The sequence below is a fragment of the Triticum aestivum genome, chromosome 3B, assembly GCF_018294505.1.
Source record: "Triticum aestivum cultivar Chinese Spring chromosome 3B, IWGSC CS RefSeq v2.1, whole genome shotgun sequence".
In the NCBI taxonomy this organism is placed as follows: domain Eukaryota; kingdom Viridiplantae; phylum Streptophyta; class Magnoliopsida; order Poales; family Poaceae; genus Triticum; species Triticum aestivum.
Window position 1 is genome coordinate 402,287,178 of NC_057801.1, and position 18,347 is coordinate 402,305,524.

An 18,347-nucleotide genomic window follows, 5' to 3' on the forward strand; every position below is an offset into this window, starting at 1 on the left:
AGCCCATCACAAGCTCTCATGGTCAACGAAGGATATTCCTTCTCCTAGGAAGACCCGATCAGACCCGGAATCCCGGTTACAAGACATTTCGGCAATGGTAAAACAAGACCAGCAAAGCCGCCCGAATGTGCCGACAAATCTTGATAGGAGCTGCACATATCTCGTTCTCATGGCACACCGGATTGTCCAAACTTCCGGTAGGCCAACCCAGAGTTGCCCCTGGTGGCCACCGGCGGCTGACAGGTTGGACCAACACTCGCAACGAGCACTGGCCCGCGGGGGGGGGGGGGGGGGGTGGGGAGTAAATAAAGATGACCCTCGGGCTCCGGAAACCCAAGGAAAAAAGGCTTAGGTAGCATATTGTAAAACCAAGGTTGGGCCTTGCTGGAGGAGTTTTATTCAAAGCGAACTATCAAGGGGGTCCCATAAATCACCCAACCGCGTAAGGAATGCAAAATTAAGGAACATAACACCGGTATGACGGAAATTAGGGCGGCAAGAGTGGAACAAAACACCAGGCATAAGGCCGAGCCTTCCACCCTTTACCAAGTACTAGTTGACCCGTTGCGCCAAATGGCGCAGAGACCCGCTAAAGCCATGTTGTCGATGAAAATAGTTTCATTTTGCAAGAACATATTTGATACTGGTAATAGAAAGCCCATGGGTTAAACCATACTATATTGAAAATATCTCTATCATCTTATGAAATCGGAGTTTGAAAAAAATTGTATAACCCGTTGTGCCAAAAAAACATATTTGTATAACATGACCCGTTGCACCAAATGGCTCCAATTTAAAACCATGTACCTGTTAAAAGTATTTGCATTTTTTCAATAACTGTGTTTGAGCAAATAAACACGGTAAAAACTTAGTAAAAGTTTAATTGATTGTGTGCTTAACCTCACATAAAAGGCAAGATGGCAACAACAGAGTACAACTATATCATGTGCAACAGCAGCCAAAATTAGTTAGCTAATAAATTGTTTGAAGCGAACCAAACATTTCAGAGTAGTTTATCGCACATCTCATTCTCCTCAAAAATGAGCCCAAGTGGCCTTCAACGAAAATACAATTGTTTTGATACAACAACGGTAAGAGAAATGAGTAACCATCAAAGAAACAAAACATTTAAATTGGTTTTTCTTAACCATGGAGGAGAATTGCATGTAAACTTTATAGAAGAAGGCTAACATCAAGGAACATCATGCTCTCTGGTCATCAATCCGGGTAATCAACTCCTGACCAACGCCTTCAGCAACCATGACAGCATGCCCCTTCTTCTTTATCCTTTCATACAGGAACTCAAACAGGTCTCCCTTCCCTTCAACGTGGATATCAATCTCAGGATACAAGCAGCAGTCAACACCTCTGGCTGCTTAGAGTGGCATGAAGAGTAATGTGGCCCATGCTCCTGCTCATAAGAATGACAAGACCGATGCCATTCATAGCTCTCATAGCCTCCACATGTGTCGCGTTGATCGCCTGCTGAGCAATCTAGAAAGAGCCTACACACCGCACTCGATAACGCAACTCAACATATGAAACTAAGCAAACTAATCTACGAAAAAGTGTCTGCTTGGCTACTTGGCATCCAACCATAAAAAGGTAAACTCACCGGTGAGGAAAAGAACATAGGGCTTCATGGATCATGACCTTGCTGCTCCTCATGCATCATCACCATTGGATAGATTTTTTTCCAAACTACTGTATGAGGGATCTGGAAGAAAGCAAGACAAAAATATAACTCAGTAAATGAAGACTGCATTTTCCAGCAAATTGAGGCCTAGTCTAGAAAATAGCCAAGGCTTGAGGCGGCAGCTAATATGTACAGAATGAATGGAGCTATCAAAAGTGACCCAAAAAACGAGAAGGGAAGAAGATTGATAACTGAAAACAAACACTGACATTTGTAATTTTTGAACTCAAATTGAAATAGTAGGCTAGCTCATATTCAAATATTATTAGCTCCACAATACTCCTATATGCAACATCTGGCAGTTGGTTTGCCGTATAAGAAGCACCTCCAAGGTTACTAACGCCATCATGACTCCAGCTTCAGCAACACCTAGTTTTTGTAGAGAATAGTATGAGAAACAAATGAGATGTTTTCTTCGCTGAGAATAAAGAACATCATATGCAATGTCCATGGTGAAATGGAGCTGTAACTGGCCATCAGTAGATTATCACACAGCACAGGAAGTATGTTACAACATGGAAAAAAGCTGAAAAGCATTGTTAAATAGGTTACTGAAGATATATATTCTAGATGCTTAAACAAGATAATGATGTAAAGTTCCTAAAGACAAAAGCACGGACTGTATGCCAGGAACAGTAACAAATGTAAGGTTTCACAGATATGTTTTTTTAATAACAATTCAGGGTTATGATTCATTGTGGTGGACATACTCACATACTTTTGGAAAATATGATCCAATAAGTCTGTACTAACCTATTGTAGAACAAATATTTCATCAAGGTGTCACCTCCCTGAATTGAAACCCGAAACACTTGTGCAACATGGCCTTTTATAATGGCTGAAAAAATTATTAGCACAAACAGAGTTCAGATGTTACATGTTACAGAAGCCTTTAGCTTGAGGAAGTGTTCTGTTATAGGTATATAAATCCTCACCAGTGAAGGTCGTCGTTTGTTGAACCTAGCAAATGCTTCTTTCTTTCTTTCTGAATTTCAGGTCTGAGCACCAAATCTGATTCTTCAATGTTAAAGAATCTGCAAGCAAATCATCATAGTTTTCAGTTTTCCACAAAACTGACATGGAATCAATTACATGAAAATTTTAGATATGAAGCAGTGAAGAAAGTGAACACAAAATTTAACCAAATTCTTACAAATGGTGCTCAGGAACCAACATGGCCGCTGAGAGAGAATGCAGAGACACAACAAGTCGAGAACACACTGATCCTGGCAAGTAAAAGAACCCCTTAAATGCTTGTCAACTCAAAGCCATGGGAAGACGCAATTTTGCATTGATCATCACCATAGGGCTCAAATGTACAATGGCACAACATACGTACATAAGCAACTCTAGCCTACAGGGAACCTCCAGATCCTTTACTTAAAATGGCAAAACATATGTATATAAGCACATTTAGCCTATGGATCCTATACTTCTCTGGAGATGTGATATCTAACACGATAATTATTTAGACAAGAATGGTTGTTCCTGGCCTAACTTTCTCTCGCCTCTCCCTTCCTGCCAGTGTGTGGCAAGGTTCACGAATTAGGTCTCCATTGCTTGATCATCTTCTGCAGGCCCTCTCATATATCAAACTGAAAGTTGTAAAAGACACATCGAAAAAAATAGTATCCTAATTTGGGAAATTGAATCTGGAATAGGAGAAACCAAGGAAGGAATCGTCCTACCAGAGATTCATCATGGACGGAAACAAGCGTACACATCCTTCTCACACGTATACACGAAATATAAGCAGCACGAGAACGAACAACACACAACACCTGACCATATCCAGAACATTTAAACGATCAACACGACATATAGATATTTAAAAGATCACCAAGGCAGACAGCAAGACACATAAGATACTGAAAGTAAAACATGCACACAGGTAGTAGAAAGAAAAGAAGAAAACCCTGATGAGTCGAACAATGCGGCGACAGAAAAGATCATACAACCTGCGAAATACAAAAAAAGGTCAGAGCACAACGACACACAGGCATGCAATGAACACTCGCCGGTCACAGAAGCAACAGAACGACCTATTTACCCAAGGCAGCAAGCAGAAGCACATTGGGTAAGCAGCAGGACGGACGAGAAGAAGAAGCGCCAGTGACAGGAGAAGTAGTCTGAACCATAGAACAAGCGTCAGCACTCATGCATTTCATCAAACATTCTATAGGCAAGCATAAGAGGAGTGGACTAACATCAATGAGATGGAGAGACGGACACAAGGCTCACCGCAAGCGACAACAAGAAACCGTACCAAACTATGAATGAACGAAACGAAGGCAAACATACGAAATTAGCACGACGAATCCAAAGCAGCGGCGAAGAACATGTGAACCAGAGAAGGACGAACCTCAACCAGCCGCAACCATCGAGCAGAGGAGGCCCACCGGAACAGAGCATGGGGCTGCCGCATCTCGGCCACCATGCGACATGACGAGGCAAAATATCCGAGTCCATCTCTCATTTCTCGTCACAGTTTTTCAATCATCTTCTAGATGACTAAAATGATTAGCACATCAACCAAGAAAATAAGAGGAACAAGAAGGATGAATATCACCTCAACAAGAGACGAGGTAGATCGATTGTGCTTCTGTCCTCGGCTGCCAATGGCGTGGTCAGAGGGCGATTCTTCTCCTCTTCCATCCGTTCTCCTCCCGGCCACCGGCGGCGGCCCGGAGTTCCTTGTCGACCGTGCGCACGGCGCGGCACAGCTCGTTGTCGCGGGAGGTGGCGGGGCCGAGGCCAGTGGCGGCCTCCTGGACGAGGCCCTTGGCTCGGTCGCAGGACTCGCTGAAGGCGTCGAGGCAGCGGTGGATGTCCGTGAGCGCCACCATGCACCCGGGCTCACGGAGGGCGGTGGCTGTGGCGTCGACTAGCGGGTCGTAGGCGCCAGTCCATCTCTCTCTCTCCAACTGCCGCGACATCGATGGAGGTGAGGCACGCATGATGCATCGGCCCCCACAAGCACATGCATCAAGCAGCAGTCCATCCTCTCTCTCCAAAGTCCAAATGCAGAGAAGACGCAACACCACGCACAGAAAAGGTGTACACGTGCACTAGACACGGGAGTAGCAGCCGACGAGCGGGACCAGAGCAGGAGCGGCCCACCTGTCATCGCGCTAGTACAAACGCGTGCGCACAATCCAGGTGCACATGTGTCAACCCACCCCCTCTGTAGCTGACGTAGGACATAGTAACTCCCACGACGCACGACGCGGGAAGCGCGTGAGAAGCGGCCCGCCAGGAGCGGTTGACCGAGGAAATCAGAAAATACCCAATACACGAGATGTGCCTAGCCATGGCAGCTGATGAGCGGGACAGGGAGCAGCACTGGCCCACTCGTCATTAGAACAACACAAGTGCGGTGCAAAAGCCAGTTGCACATGCGCCGGCTAACCCTTCGCGGCTTCCCCAGGACCCAAAGTGTGTCCACCCGACGCGGCAGGTTTGGCTGCCCCACGCACCCAACAAACTGGCACCCAGCCAATCCAATCCATCACGAGCCCATAGGTCATGCACCGCCCAAGATCTACCACCCGGTCAAAAGGCACAAGTCAATTTGCAGTGAACATCCAATGGACAGGAACGAGAAAAAGACCACGTTGACCCAAATCGAACGGCTAGCGAAGGATGAATCCGGGGGAGCGCCCTGGGAGCGAGTTGGCTAGCCTCTTTTTTGTTTTAAATATAGATACATTAATTAAATAAGAGATATTGTGATATCCCAAAATATCCATGTTCCAACATGGAACAAACTTCATCTTCACCTGCAACTAGCAACGCTATAAGAAGGGCTGAGCAAAGCGGTAACATACCCAAGCAATGATTTGCTAGGAAGGATGAAAAGGTTAGAGGCTGACATGGCAATTTGGGATGTGTCATGGAATTAACACGTCAGATGTCCTAGCAGAAGGACTTAGTCGTGGAGCCATCGCAACGAGATTAGCTTAAAGGGGTTAAACCAGAAAAAGGGACACGAGAGTTTTATACTAGTTCGGCCCCTTTCGATGAAGGTAAAAGCCTACGTCTAGTTGTGATGGAATTATTGGGGTTTCAATAATCAGGGAACGAATACGCTTTGCATGAGTCTCGAGTTGTTGTTTCTTGTCCCTGAACCACCGTCGGGTCGTCCCTTTATATACACAGAGTTGATGCCCGACCGGTTTGCAGAGTCCCGAGGCCGGCTCATACAAGTGTCCGGCTCGGTCTCTTCCTTTCCCTGTCTTACGATACAAGTTAGATAACTATGGCGGTTTACAACTACGGGCCCTAATCCGCCTTTAGGCTCTGGGCCTCTAAGCTGTATTAGTAGAGCGCCATCTTCTTTATCTTCATGGGCTTCAATATGGATGAGCGTGAACCGGCCCCTCCTGGGTGGTTTACACTCAGTAGTTATATCCTCAACATTAGGCCCCAGATTGATTTGAACCTATTCATGTCAATCTTCAATACTTAGAAAATTCCCTGAACATCTTTTTATGATCCTCGTAAACCGCCATGATATCTTCTTCCTGTAAACTTTGGTGAACCGCCATTGACGTCATCTTCTGAAACTGCAGTAAATCGTCATGATGTCATCTCTTTATAAAAAAGATTATAAAGATTCCCTTCATTTAATTAATGCCCGAAAATCGAGGCGACAGCTGCACCCCCTTTTGCCGCTTCAGGCTCCTCGATTCTCGCGCCTGCCGCTTATCCCCTTGCCTTTATAAATAAGACCAGGGGGTCCTTCCATTTTCTCCCCTGCCTCTTCGCATCTTCTTCCTCCTCGCGACCCCGAAGAGCTCAAGCATCGCCGCCGCTGTCGACCCTTGAACCTGCACCGACCAGGCTGCTGCATCAACCTGTTCGTACTAGAAATCTTGCGACACTCCTCCGCCGCTACGTGGCCCTGGTAAGTACTCCCTTCCTCAACTTATCAAATCTGCATTAGGGTTTCAAAGCTCTTCGGTGTTCATCAGCGTTCATCGGTGCTCATCTGCTTTTTCTCTAGCATCTTACTGAATCTAGCTAGGCCTGATAGTTTCTTCTCGTGACCGAAGCCATAGCTTTAATATGTCCTGTCATAGCATCTCGTTGTTCCTGAATAGATCCCATCTGGACTGTTAATGTCCTGCCGTCGCCATTTTTAGGGCTCAGAAAATTTTTCTTTACTAGGCCGCGGTAGGTCCAAAATTACAATGCCATCTTGTGAAACCTGTTTCTTCAGTACTTAGTAAAATTTCAGATGTGCTTCTTCCATCTGTAGGTGGTTTAAGTTTTAGAAAATGACAACCCGCCAGGTACCATTAGCCCTCTCATAAACCACCACTTTAACTTGAGCATCAATATCCGGCTTATAGTGCATATATGTTTGAATTAAATCCCCCGGTTTAACACCGGTTTGTGCACATCAACCTTAAACCGTGAACCGGCTTTTGCACTTCCTTTACATCTTGTCTTTCAAAATGGCCAAGCAATTCGCCTCTTGCAACTGGGTACCTTCCCGGATCACAGAGACACAACTCAATGGGTATGTTCTAACTGGTGCTTTGGCCAAGAAGGAGGTCATTCATTGGTGAGTCCCTAGCCCTGAGTGCCCTCCTGAACCTCAAGATGGAGAAGTGGTGGTATTTATGCAGCATCTAGACCGGGGATTTAGCCCTCCTGGATCGAAGTTTTTCCGGGATGTGCTTGCAAACTTTCAACTCCATCCTCAAGACATTGGACCAAACTCTGTGTCCAACATCTGTAATTTCCAAGTGTTTTGTGAAGTTTACCTTCAAGAAGAACCGTCTGTTGAGCTCTTTAGGGATTTCTTCCACTTAAACCGCCGAACTGAATTCTCTGACGGCCCCAACACTAAACTTGGCCGAGTGTCGATTCAGAAAAGGAAAGAAGTTGATTTTCCTCATGCCTAACATCACAACCACCCCAAAGATTGGAACCAAATATGGTTTTATTGTCAGAACACTACTCCTACTAAAGAAAACCCTCTGCCGGGTTACCGTGCTCACCGACTCAGCAATGGACATCCCCTGCCTCAGCGGCTCACAGCTAAAGAACGTCAAACATATGCACCTCAACTCGCTAAGCTCCGGGCCTTCCTAGCAAACGGCTTAACCGGCATTGACCTCGTTCGTTGCTGTGTTTCGTGGGGTATCCTGCCTTTAAGCCGCCACACCAGGTTGATGCATGAGTATACCGGGGATATTCAGGACCCTCAACGGCACCATGAGATAGAGATAACTGATGATGAAGTCACTAAGGCTGTTAAGAAGATGCTGGATGAACCTATCGCTGAATGCAGCAAAACTGGGCTGCGTCCCTTTAACGCCTCCAACAAGCCGCCAGCGGTAATTTTTTTGTCTTTCTGCCTTTTTGATCCGCCTCCGCTTTAACACTGTTCTGATACTCCTTCGTTTATTCTTATAGGCCAAAGATCCTTTCTGGAAGAGGAAAACTCAGGACAAACCGCCAAAAACTCAAGACTAACCGGCGAGGACTGCTCGTGCCAAGAGCAAAGCCATCAAGAAACCAGCCAAGAAGAAAGCAGCTGAGTCCTCTGATCCGCCCGGAGACGTTGATGATTCGGAACTAGAGGTAGAACTTGACTCCCTTGGCTCATTTTTCATACATCTTATTGACAATGACCCTTACCAGGATGATGCGGAAGCGAGCCGTGCTGACAATGTAGAGGTAATCTCCCTTTCCTCCAATTCCAATCTTGTGCCAGTAAGAAAAATCCGTTGCGCAGTCCGGAAAGTGAAGCGTTCACATCCTTTCACTCCTTTGCATCCACAGCATCCTGAAGCTCGTCGCACAACCCGGCATAGTGGCCAGCAAGTCACTTCTTCCGGTTTACCAGATACTCCAATCCGGAAACGCCGTGCAGAGGTCTCTTGTAATTCTATCAAGTCTTATCCCTTGGCAGGTTACTTTCGATATCCTCTTAATTCGTCTGACTCAAATTATCAGGCCACTTCCAACTCGTCCTCTGGCGATTCATCAACCACACAAATGCCTTCCCTCAAGACCGTCCCTGGGTAAGTAAAATAATGTTAACTTTGTCTTCTTGCGTCGGTTTACCATATTAATCCTCTGTGCGCCATTTTGCAGTGCCAAAGCCCGATTGAGCAAGAAGGCGAAAACAAATGCTCCTACTGATGAGATTGAACCGGACAGGACCTCAGAAGGTGCTGGCGGAAATGTTGATGTCGCCATGGATGACCCTGTGCCGCAAGGCCAGACCTCTGATGTTGATCCGCCCGAAGTTAACCCGGCGAGCCCTTATATCAATCCACCAAGCCCACAAGCTAATCCTCCAAGTCCGACTGCTGATCCGCCAAGTCCTGCCAAAGCATCAGACAAACCTGCGAGCCCAAATGTAGCAACTGATGATGTTGTGATTACTGGGATTGGCCATACTTCTCCTGGTAATCCTGTCGCTTTGGCAAAGCACAGTGCCAATGTGGAATCTGCTGCTGAAGAGTAAAGCAAGTGGAAGGCTGAGGTGTCGAGTTATGCTCATTTCCCCACTCAGAAACTTCATTCTGGATACCTAAACCGCCTATACACCAGTCTTGACTATGAGGCCGGTTTGGTTAATTTGATGAAGGAGCGTTATGAGGTAACTTCCAAACACTTCATAAATTTTCTTTGCACTATATATCAACTCCATTGTAGCCCCCAAGGGCCGGTTTATCTCTTCAAGATGAACCGGGACTTTAAAAATAAAATAGACTTTCAACTGTGTAGCCCCCAAGGGCCGGTTTATCTCTTCAAGATGAACCGGGACTTTCTGTTCCAAACTTGTTCTTGTTGAATTCCTTGATCTTTGTTTTTTCTGATCAATTATGCATTAGCCCCCAAGTGCCAAGATTAATACTTGTATTGAGCCTTGGGACTTTGAATGATAACAAAAAGCAATCTGCATTAGCCCCCAAGTGCCAAGTATATAACTTGTTATGTGCTTGGGACTTTGAGAAAAAAATTAACCTCTTTATCATCTGTCTTGTGTAGGCTGACTTGAACATCAAGGATTCCCAGATTGCTGATCTTCAAGAAAACATTAAGTCCCAGCAAGCAGAAACCTCCAAGGCCAAAGATGAACTGAAGGGCGCTTTGACTGCCATGGAACAATTGAAGGATGGCTTCAAAAGTGAGCGGGCGGATTAGGAAACAAAGAAGGCAGCTCTCTTAAAGCCGGCTGAAGATGCTGAAGCAGCGCTTAAACCGGTGGCAGAGGAGCTAACTGGGCTGAAACATCAAGTCAATGCCATGACTTCAGCAATCTTTGGTAAATACCTTTTGTCAACACCTTCCTTGAACATTTTTAAAATTGCCGGTTTAACAGCAAATTCTTAAACCGCTTGCAGGTAGCCGTATTGCTCATCTAGGCTCAGATATGCAGATGAAGTTGAAGGTCGCCTATACGTTGATAGAACAATTGTATACTGGTGATCAACGAGTCATCTGTGCATCTTCCTTCAACAAACCGGCACCAATCTTGATCAAGGATACATTGGCCAAATTGTCTATGACCCCGGCTCAAATAGAAGAGGTAAAGCGATCTGCTGCAAGAGTCGGCGCTTTAACAGCACTGACATGGGCCAAAGCGTGGATTGCTGATCTTGATCCGGCAGATATCGCAAAAGGCTATCCCGGTCAACAAGAAGATGGATTAGACTTTGATAATGAAGCTCTCAAAGTCTTGACAAAAGAGATGCGCCCACTGGCAAGCCAATTGGCTGAGGAGGTTGATCTGTTTGTCTATCGGTCCAGCTATGATGCAGACGACAAACGGGTTGACGCAGCTATGAAGGAAGCTCAGAATTTAACCCCTCCAATCTGTAAGCACACCCATGCCCCTGACATTGAACCGTCCAACCTTATAAGCAACGAAGCTGTCTTTCAAGCCTTAACCAGGATTGATTGGACCACCCTTGACTTCCAGCCACTGGGTGAGGAGGAGGAAGTTGAACCGGCGCGAGATGATCCTTCAACTTCATGTCAGCCTGGTGCTGAATCATAATCCGCCAGTCGGTTTGATGTTTACGTGTTGCAGGCAACACACAATTATTCTTTTCGGCATGAAAGCGCCTTGTAATAGGCTAGTTGAAATACTTCTCTTCTGCCATCGTGCACTGCCACCTGATACTGTAATCCGGCATGATTGCTTTGTGCTTGCTTTATTTGCCTTGGTATTTTGTATGAAATCCTGCTTTCTGCATTTAAACACTTAAACGTGTCCTGGCGGTTTACCGTCGGACGGGTGATGATACCCAATATAGAACCAAAATCCTCATAACCAAGGTTATAAAGTAATGAAATATGAAATATATCATACCTGTGATTTTAAATCACTTTTGTTGGTTCACCATCTTGTTTAGTAAGGGTGATAACCCAAACTTTGAGTATTGGAAAATACCCACCGCATTATGCTGGTGCGTAACAAGCCATACCGGGTATTTGAGAAACACCGGATGGTCATCCTGGCGACTTATAGTCAATGCCAGACCAGATTGAGAGATGCCGGTTCATAATTGATTATGTGCTAACAGCTGATAACTGTAAGCCACACAGGGTTAAAAAACACCGGGTTGAGATGAAGACATATAGCCTGGCCGGGTCAAGAGAAGCCGGTTTACCTTAGAACCTTATCAAATAAAGATAAAACTTGCAAAAAACAAAACCAAATAAAACTTGTACTCGAGGCTTTTTGAGGGCTGCCAGGCCCAAATTCGAGGCTTTTCGTGGGCTGCCAGGCCGCCGAGTTAAACCATTTGACAAAGCTTTTTAAGATGGGCCTCCAACTAACCAATCGTCGTTTTAACTTTGACAAGTTCAGGGTCTCTATGAGAGTAACTTTCAAACGTTCGACGGGTCATGTCAGGATTATCTGGATATGAGTGGCTTACTTGATGAAGGCAGGTTAACCCGGGGTTTTAGGTGAATACACCAGACTTCCAAGCCGTGGGTCGATACCCAATTACAAGGGTCCTTTCAAACTCTTTGTTACTTTACACAAAGAGCCCCCAAGTAACTTTGTGAGCTGTGCTCAATGGGTGCCTATTTTTGAGTTGTGCTTTTAGCAACAACTAGCAAAGTGGCCCGCTCGATGCGCGGGCTAGGATTTTGAAGTTAATTTTTGAGAAAATATTATGTAATTTGTCCATAGAAAATTTAAACCAAATGTGATGATATTATCAAGTATTAGAATTTTGTGAACTTTTTTCTTTCGTATGTTTGGTTTTTTATTGGTATATAAGTATATGTGTTGTCCATTCTCATTTTCCATACTAACTATAGTTTTATAACCGAGTGCATTTTTGTAATTATATTTGTATGTTCTAGTCTTGAGATCGACTACATTCTTCAACTTATATCTATATATTTTTGCTAACATTTTTATCATGTTTTAGTTTTTTATAAATAGAAATTTATTATCTTCTTTATTACATAATAGTTATCGCTGATTTAGTACACATCAACAACTAAATTGGAACAGAGGGAGTAGTCCTTGTTGCTTTCGTTTTAATGTAGTCATAAGTTAATTGCTAACGGTACCCAAGATTGGTAGATTTTTTAAATTCTTTTACTGAAATTGATTTAGATTTTTTATAGTCTTGATATCCATATGTATTTGTTTTTTTTGCATGGTAATACGTGTCTCATTTATAAAATAAAGATCCAGTTACATGGCACGTAAGCACCGACATTACAATACTGAAAAGATAGGATAATCCTATGCATAATACCAGCGCCCGTTCCTCTCCTCCGACACCACCGAAGCGACCACCAAAGGAAAAGAAAACAGATCACCTCTTCACCCGAGCTCGACGCGGCTCCATCGCTGATCAGCAGCTTTACGGACCTCGAAAGTAGTTTGCCAGAAGCAAAACCATTGCCGTTGAAAGAATCAGACCGGGGCAACATTGTTCCCGGATACGCCATCGAACTCTAGATCTGACACCCCCGCACGACAATGTCGTCGAAGGAAAAAACCAGAACTGTCAGCCACCAACCACAAACCCAGCACGGGATGCACCATCTTCCAGCTGTCACTTGCGCAAACAACCGTCTGCACGCACTCCTGGATGACAAAACCTCCCTGCTCCACCATGACGTCGGAGACAACGCCACAGCAACGGGGACAGAGCAGAAGGAGAGACACACCTGATGAATTCGCCGTCGCCGCCTCGCCAACATCACCCATGAACCCTAACACGGCCGATCTGAAGGATCGGCAATCACACGATGCCATCAACTCCGAGACGCCGCCATCAACGGCACTGCCGGTGTGGGAGTGAAGCTGAGGCAAATTTATTCGTTCGGACGCCGCTCCCATCACCCCAACGACGCACCATGACCTACAAATCCAAAACCTAACTACAGAACGGAGGAACGGGGTCCCCCCTCCCTCCCGCCGCCGGAGCGGCCGGAGGAAGAGGGGACCAACGCCCTGGTCGGCTGAGATCGGAGGAAGAAAATCGCCTCCCTAGTCGCCTGGCGTGGCGGCGGCTAGGGTAGGAAAACTATCCCGTATGTCCCCTCTTTGGGTGTGCACAACAATACCACGGGTGAGCGTACTGTGTTAAAAAAATACGAAGTGAGGACTCTGGGAGAGCAAATAATATATCGTTAAAATATAAGCCACCCTTTATATTTTGGCTATCTATAACCAATCCATTATTCTTATTACCAAAGAACCTTGATATATTTTGTCTTGCCCTTTGTCTTAATATGAGACACGTGCACTCACAATAGGTAGGTGTGTGTACTTACTCCTTCAAAACGTCATTAGTTTAATTGGTCCCACCATTATTATTCTCCACTTTCCTATTCTATAGACTTCTTGACTTCTCCGTTCCTGTTTTCCCAATCCATCTCCTCCGATCCCCTTTCTCTTTACCTAAATCTTGCTTCTCACTCTAAAATTACTGCTGCTGGATATCTCCCATCAGCTTTCTTTGCTGATTCGCTTCATGGAGGTTTATCTTCCTCACCTGGAGCCACCCCCGCAGCTGGTTATGGCACATGTTCAGCATGGACGGCGGCTTGTCTTTGTCCTCCTACGCCTCTTCGGTCGCCTAGGCTTGTAAAGGGCGGCGGCGGCGTCCGTGCAGTTTCTTTGGTCGTTGATTTCATCTCCTGCGGACCTGCAGCCCTCTTGAATCTATCTTGAGTATGAGATTGCTGGCTACGTTTTCTTTCACAAGTGCGCAAAGCAGACACATCGTTTCAATTTCTGCTCGAGGTAGCCCGGCACATCATCCTCATCCTTCACAGCGGTAACATTCTTCAAAGTTCGACCTGAAGGTCCCTATTTTCCTTTTCCGACTCTGTAATTTATCCCCTTTTTCTTATCTTTTTTCAGTATAATGTAATCAACGAAATGACTTTTAGTGGTAAACATTTCATAATTTTTCTTTCTAATCTCGGAAAAACATATGTTTTTTTGTAAGTGCTCTATAACTGTTGAATAAGGTAGTAGTACATAGTAGCTAGTAATAAGTTCATGAAAATTTTAAAATTTACTTGCATGTATGAGCAGACATACCAATCAAAATTAGTACTATATCGATATATTAATTTATACTGATCCAAATTAGAACACGGAATGGAACTTTGTGTTTATCTTAAAAACAATACAAGAAAGTATGTACTTTTGACCTCACTGCTAGATTTGTTTCTTTTCACAACTCTTCATGGTTTCTTGTTGGTAGGGCCTTTTGACATGTGTATAGTTTTGTTCGCGATCTTTATCTGAATCATCCTCTTTGGTAATTATATCTGAACCTGCAGCTCAAATGTTCCGTACCTCCTTGTCAAATAGATTTTCCAGTTTTTTGTCGGCGGTTTCTCTGTTTTTAAGGCGTCCCGCCTTGGACGCTTAGGCGACGCTTAGGCGATAAGGCGCCCCGCCAGCGCCTTACAAATATGCCCGCCTTAGGCGCTTAGGCGTCCGCCTTAGGCGCTTAGGCGTCGCCTAGGCGATAAGGCGCCCCCCCAACGCCTTAGATCGCCTTACCGCCTTAAAAACATAGGCGGTATCATGAAATAATAGTAGTATTAATATATACAGAAGAGGGAAAATAATTTGAACGAATACCTATCGAACAGATTTTTCTCTATAAGAACTTTTTGTTATTTCACGAAGCCTTTCTTTTCAAATCCTGTTTACATCTCTTACATTTTGTCTCTCGTTTTATCTTCTGCGAAACAGTTTTTGGCTCTGCCTGTGTGGTTTGTGATGTCATAAATAAATACGCCGTAAAAACTATTAATGCATATACAGGGTGAAAATGTTTTCAATTTGTTACCTTGTCATCAGGAGCTTCAGTTTTAACAATTAGTTTTCTGCTATTACCGGAAGAAAACATTGACACATCTTTTTCATATTTTTGCTAGACTTCTGTCTCTTTGTCCTCCATTGTTGTTGTTTTTTTAGATGATTTAGAAGTTACCTTTCTGCACATATCCTTGTTCTCATCTTTTGTCGTAGTCTTGGAAGAGTGGTTGCCCGATAAAAGTAAAATTATTTTTTAATATTTTAAAGAAAAATGTGCACACTTGTGACAGCTAAACCATTAATTAGTGGCAATACCTCATTATATGACTTCTGTGTAATAGAATTTGAAGAACCCTGTGTATCTTGCCTTTCCAGTATGCCCTATAAAGAACGTATTGACTTTATAAGTTCATAAACCATTTAAAATACTAAAATGTGCATGTGCATACCTCTTCAACTATTTCATTTGAATATTCCATCTCAAGTTTGTTGTCATTTTCAAAAGTGAAGCTCGCTTTAAAATATTCCATGCACTCTTGTAGATTCCTTTAATATGAAATAGCCAACTATAGCCCCACTATAGCTGATGTGAAGGATTGCTGCTATTTGGCATAGCCCGCTATTTGATACATTGGTTCATACCTAAGCACTGTTTATCTATATTCACCCTACTCTACAAGGTATCACTATCAGCAAATTCGAAGTGGTAGTCTAAAAACTTGGATTTTTCTCCATCCACTTCCTTCACTGTTGTATACAAAAGAAACTGATTTTAAGATTGTCCTTCAATGGTCGGTATTTTTCATACTTCCAGACTTTGAAGGTCTTAGCTATGTAGATGGAGTCCTCTTTAATTTTTGCTTTAAATTTATTGACCAGTTTGCTCCCAATGGAAGCATGGATCACATTGCCCTACATAGAGAGAAAACATTAGCAAACTTTGGTAAAGGAAAACTTAAGAGACATTATATATGTAATACTTGCACCTTATACATAAAAATCAATCTGTGCTAATGAGTTCATTAGTCAATAAGTTAATTGTGTCCCAAAGTCTTAAAACTTTGATTGTCCATGTCTCGTTTCGTGTAGTCAATGCATTCAATGGTGTAGGTGCCATATTCTTTGAGGCCCTAAAAAATAAGAACAAAATGTTGATTAGTAAAGTAAGTTATGCCATGCAAGCTTTATAAATCCAAAAAATATTGTTGCAACTGCCTCCAGTGATTGTGTGACAACAAAAAAGATTGAAGATTTTTTAGACTGGAATAGATATATGAAATCATAGTAGATTAATAAATACAATTTTATTAACAGCTGGTCTGAAATTTTTGTTTCAGATGAAGCTGCTGGCATTACGACAGGAACCCACTATCGAATTTGAGGTTGGTCAAATATGAAAACTATCTATATATGTTTCTCTATATTGCAGCAAGCAACCCCATTCGTTTCTGTTATAGATGTAGTATGGATCTAGTCTTCTAGAGTATATTATCTTTAACATGAATACACTAGAACCAACATCCATGGCATCAACTTTCTGTAGATGAATAAAAGTATGAACGTGCAAGTTGCAACCATTAAGATATGAACGTGCAACCATTAAGATAGGAACCCATACCTATAGAATTGCATTACTTAATGTAGAATACACTTCATAATTTCTTTTGTTTCTACATAACAAACCTTGTGAGGTAACATGTCTAATCTTTTAAGATTAGCACTGCCAACAGTATAATTGAAGTATTATTGATCCCTTAAGAGGTCTGATCTATAATATGAAAACCATCTGATGTACCATATATGTTACTCTATGTCGCAGCAAGCAATCCCACTTGTTTCTGTTATAGTTGTAGTATAATTCTAATTTATAGTGTACAACCTTAACGTGAATACACTGGATGCACCATTCATGACATCAGCCTTCTCTAGATGAGTAAAAAGCATGAACGCTACACCATTAAGATAGGAACCCACACATATAGAATTCTACATAATCAACCTTCTGAGGTAACATGTGAAATCTTTTTAGATGAGCGTTGCTTGAGCATTATTGAACTATAATTGATCCATTAACATGCCTCATCTATTTTTTTTACAGATTGTACTTACTTGGTATGGTCTGATTGCTCGACGGAGCTAGCTTGTGCCCGCTGGAGGAAGACAATTCTGAAGTGCCACTGGTTGTTGGAAGTGGACATCGAAGTGTTGTTCGTTAGAGGAAGATAATGTAGAAATTGTACCCTAAAACCTAGAGGACAATGAACCTCTGAGGCTTTGCAGATTGTACTTACTTGATATGGTCTGATTGCTCGATGGAGCTTGCTTGTGCCCGCTGGAGGAAGACAATTCTGAAGTGCCACTGGTTGGGAAAAGTTGACCTCAAAGTGTTGTTCGCCGGAGGAAGATGATGTAGAAATTGTACCCTAAAACCTAGAGGACAATGAACCTCTGACGCCGTGGAAGCATTGCATGGGGAGGTAGTCTAGGGATGTCTGAGTTTACCAAGTTTGCACGATGGAAAGAGAGATATTCTGTTTGCAGAGATTGAATCTTTGTACATTATTGATGATAGTTTGGATTTGTTTGGGGATATTGTATCTGCATGCTGCATGCGTTAGTTTTTTGGGAATTGTCTCATCGCTCATGGTATGGTACAATCTGTACGTGTGGGAGATGCAAAAATCATGTTCGTGTGGGATGACCCAACTTGTATGCGTTTCTTTAACATTGTATGTTTTTTTGTTGAACGTCCAACCTGGGATTGTGAAATCTGATCCCTCATGGGGTGGTCTTGCCTGGGTTCGTGAAACTGAACGTGAAGTCCTTATCTCATGGTATGGTCCCACCTGGTTTATGAAGATCTAACGGTTGTACTTTATTGACTTGGTATACGCACACCGAATTAAAGGTCAGATATTTCTAATTATTGTGAGATTTTCTAAGCTAATTATCTTTATTCTGGTAACCCCATCAAATACTTTTTAATATAAATAGATAGATACTCTCTTTGGCCCCTTGGGTGTGAAGCTCCTAAGCTGTATTGTGGCATGATAGCCGGTTTAATGGACAAAACAGGACGTCGCTTTGTAAGCAGAAGCCCCCTTGTAACCAATAAATATTGGAAGAACGGCAGAGGCCCTGCTTGTAGCAAGGATGCCGGTTTATTATATTAATCATAATATATACCTTGTTAAAATATGTACATAGTGAGAGCCTATGGCTCAGGTGTAGTAAGGCCGTAGAAGAGCGATATTCCACGGCCGACGGGTCTCCTCCTCCGATTTCCTTGAGTCCTTGTGCTCGCGAACGTCGATGAGGTAGTATGATCCGTTGTGCAGATTCTTGCTGACCATAAAGGGCCCTTCC

The 18,347-nt window shown here is 43.5% G+C and overlaps 2 long non-coding RNA genes across 2 annotated transcripts; one reads left to right on the forward strand and one right to left on the reverse strand.

The window, feature by feature from the left end:
• Positions 1–1,001: 1,001 nt before the first annotated feature.
• Positions 1,002–4,258, reverse strand: LOC123070066 (uncharacterized). Its single transcript, XR_006433340.1, has 8 exons — positions 4,059–4,258; positions 3,904–3,966; positions 3,747–3,825; positions 2,850–3,654; positions 2,632–2,730; positions 2,450–2,534; positions 1,616–2,065; positions 1,002–1,505 (listed from the first exon to the last, which is right to left on the reverse strand). It is a non-coding gene; the product is annotated as an uncharacterized lncRNA (long non-coding RNA).
• A 9,255-nt stretch (positions 4,259–13,513) lies between these two features.
• Positions 13,514–17,708, forward strand: LOC123070067 (uncharacterized). Its single transcript, XR_006433341.1, has 3 exons — positions 13,514–14,008; positions 16,319–16,363; positions 17,080–17,708. It is a non-coding gene; the product is annotated as an uncharacterized lncRNA (long non-coding RNA).
• Positions 17,709–18,347: the final 639 nt, after the last annotated feature.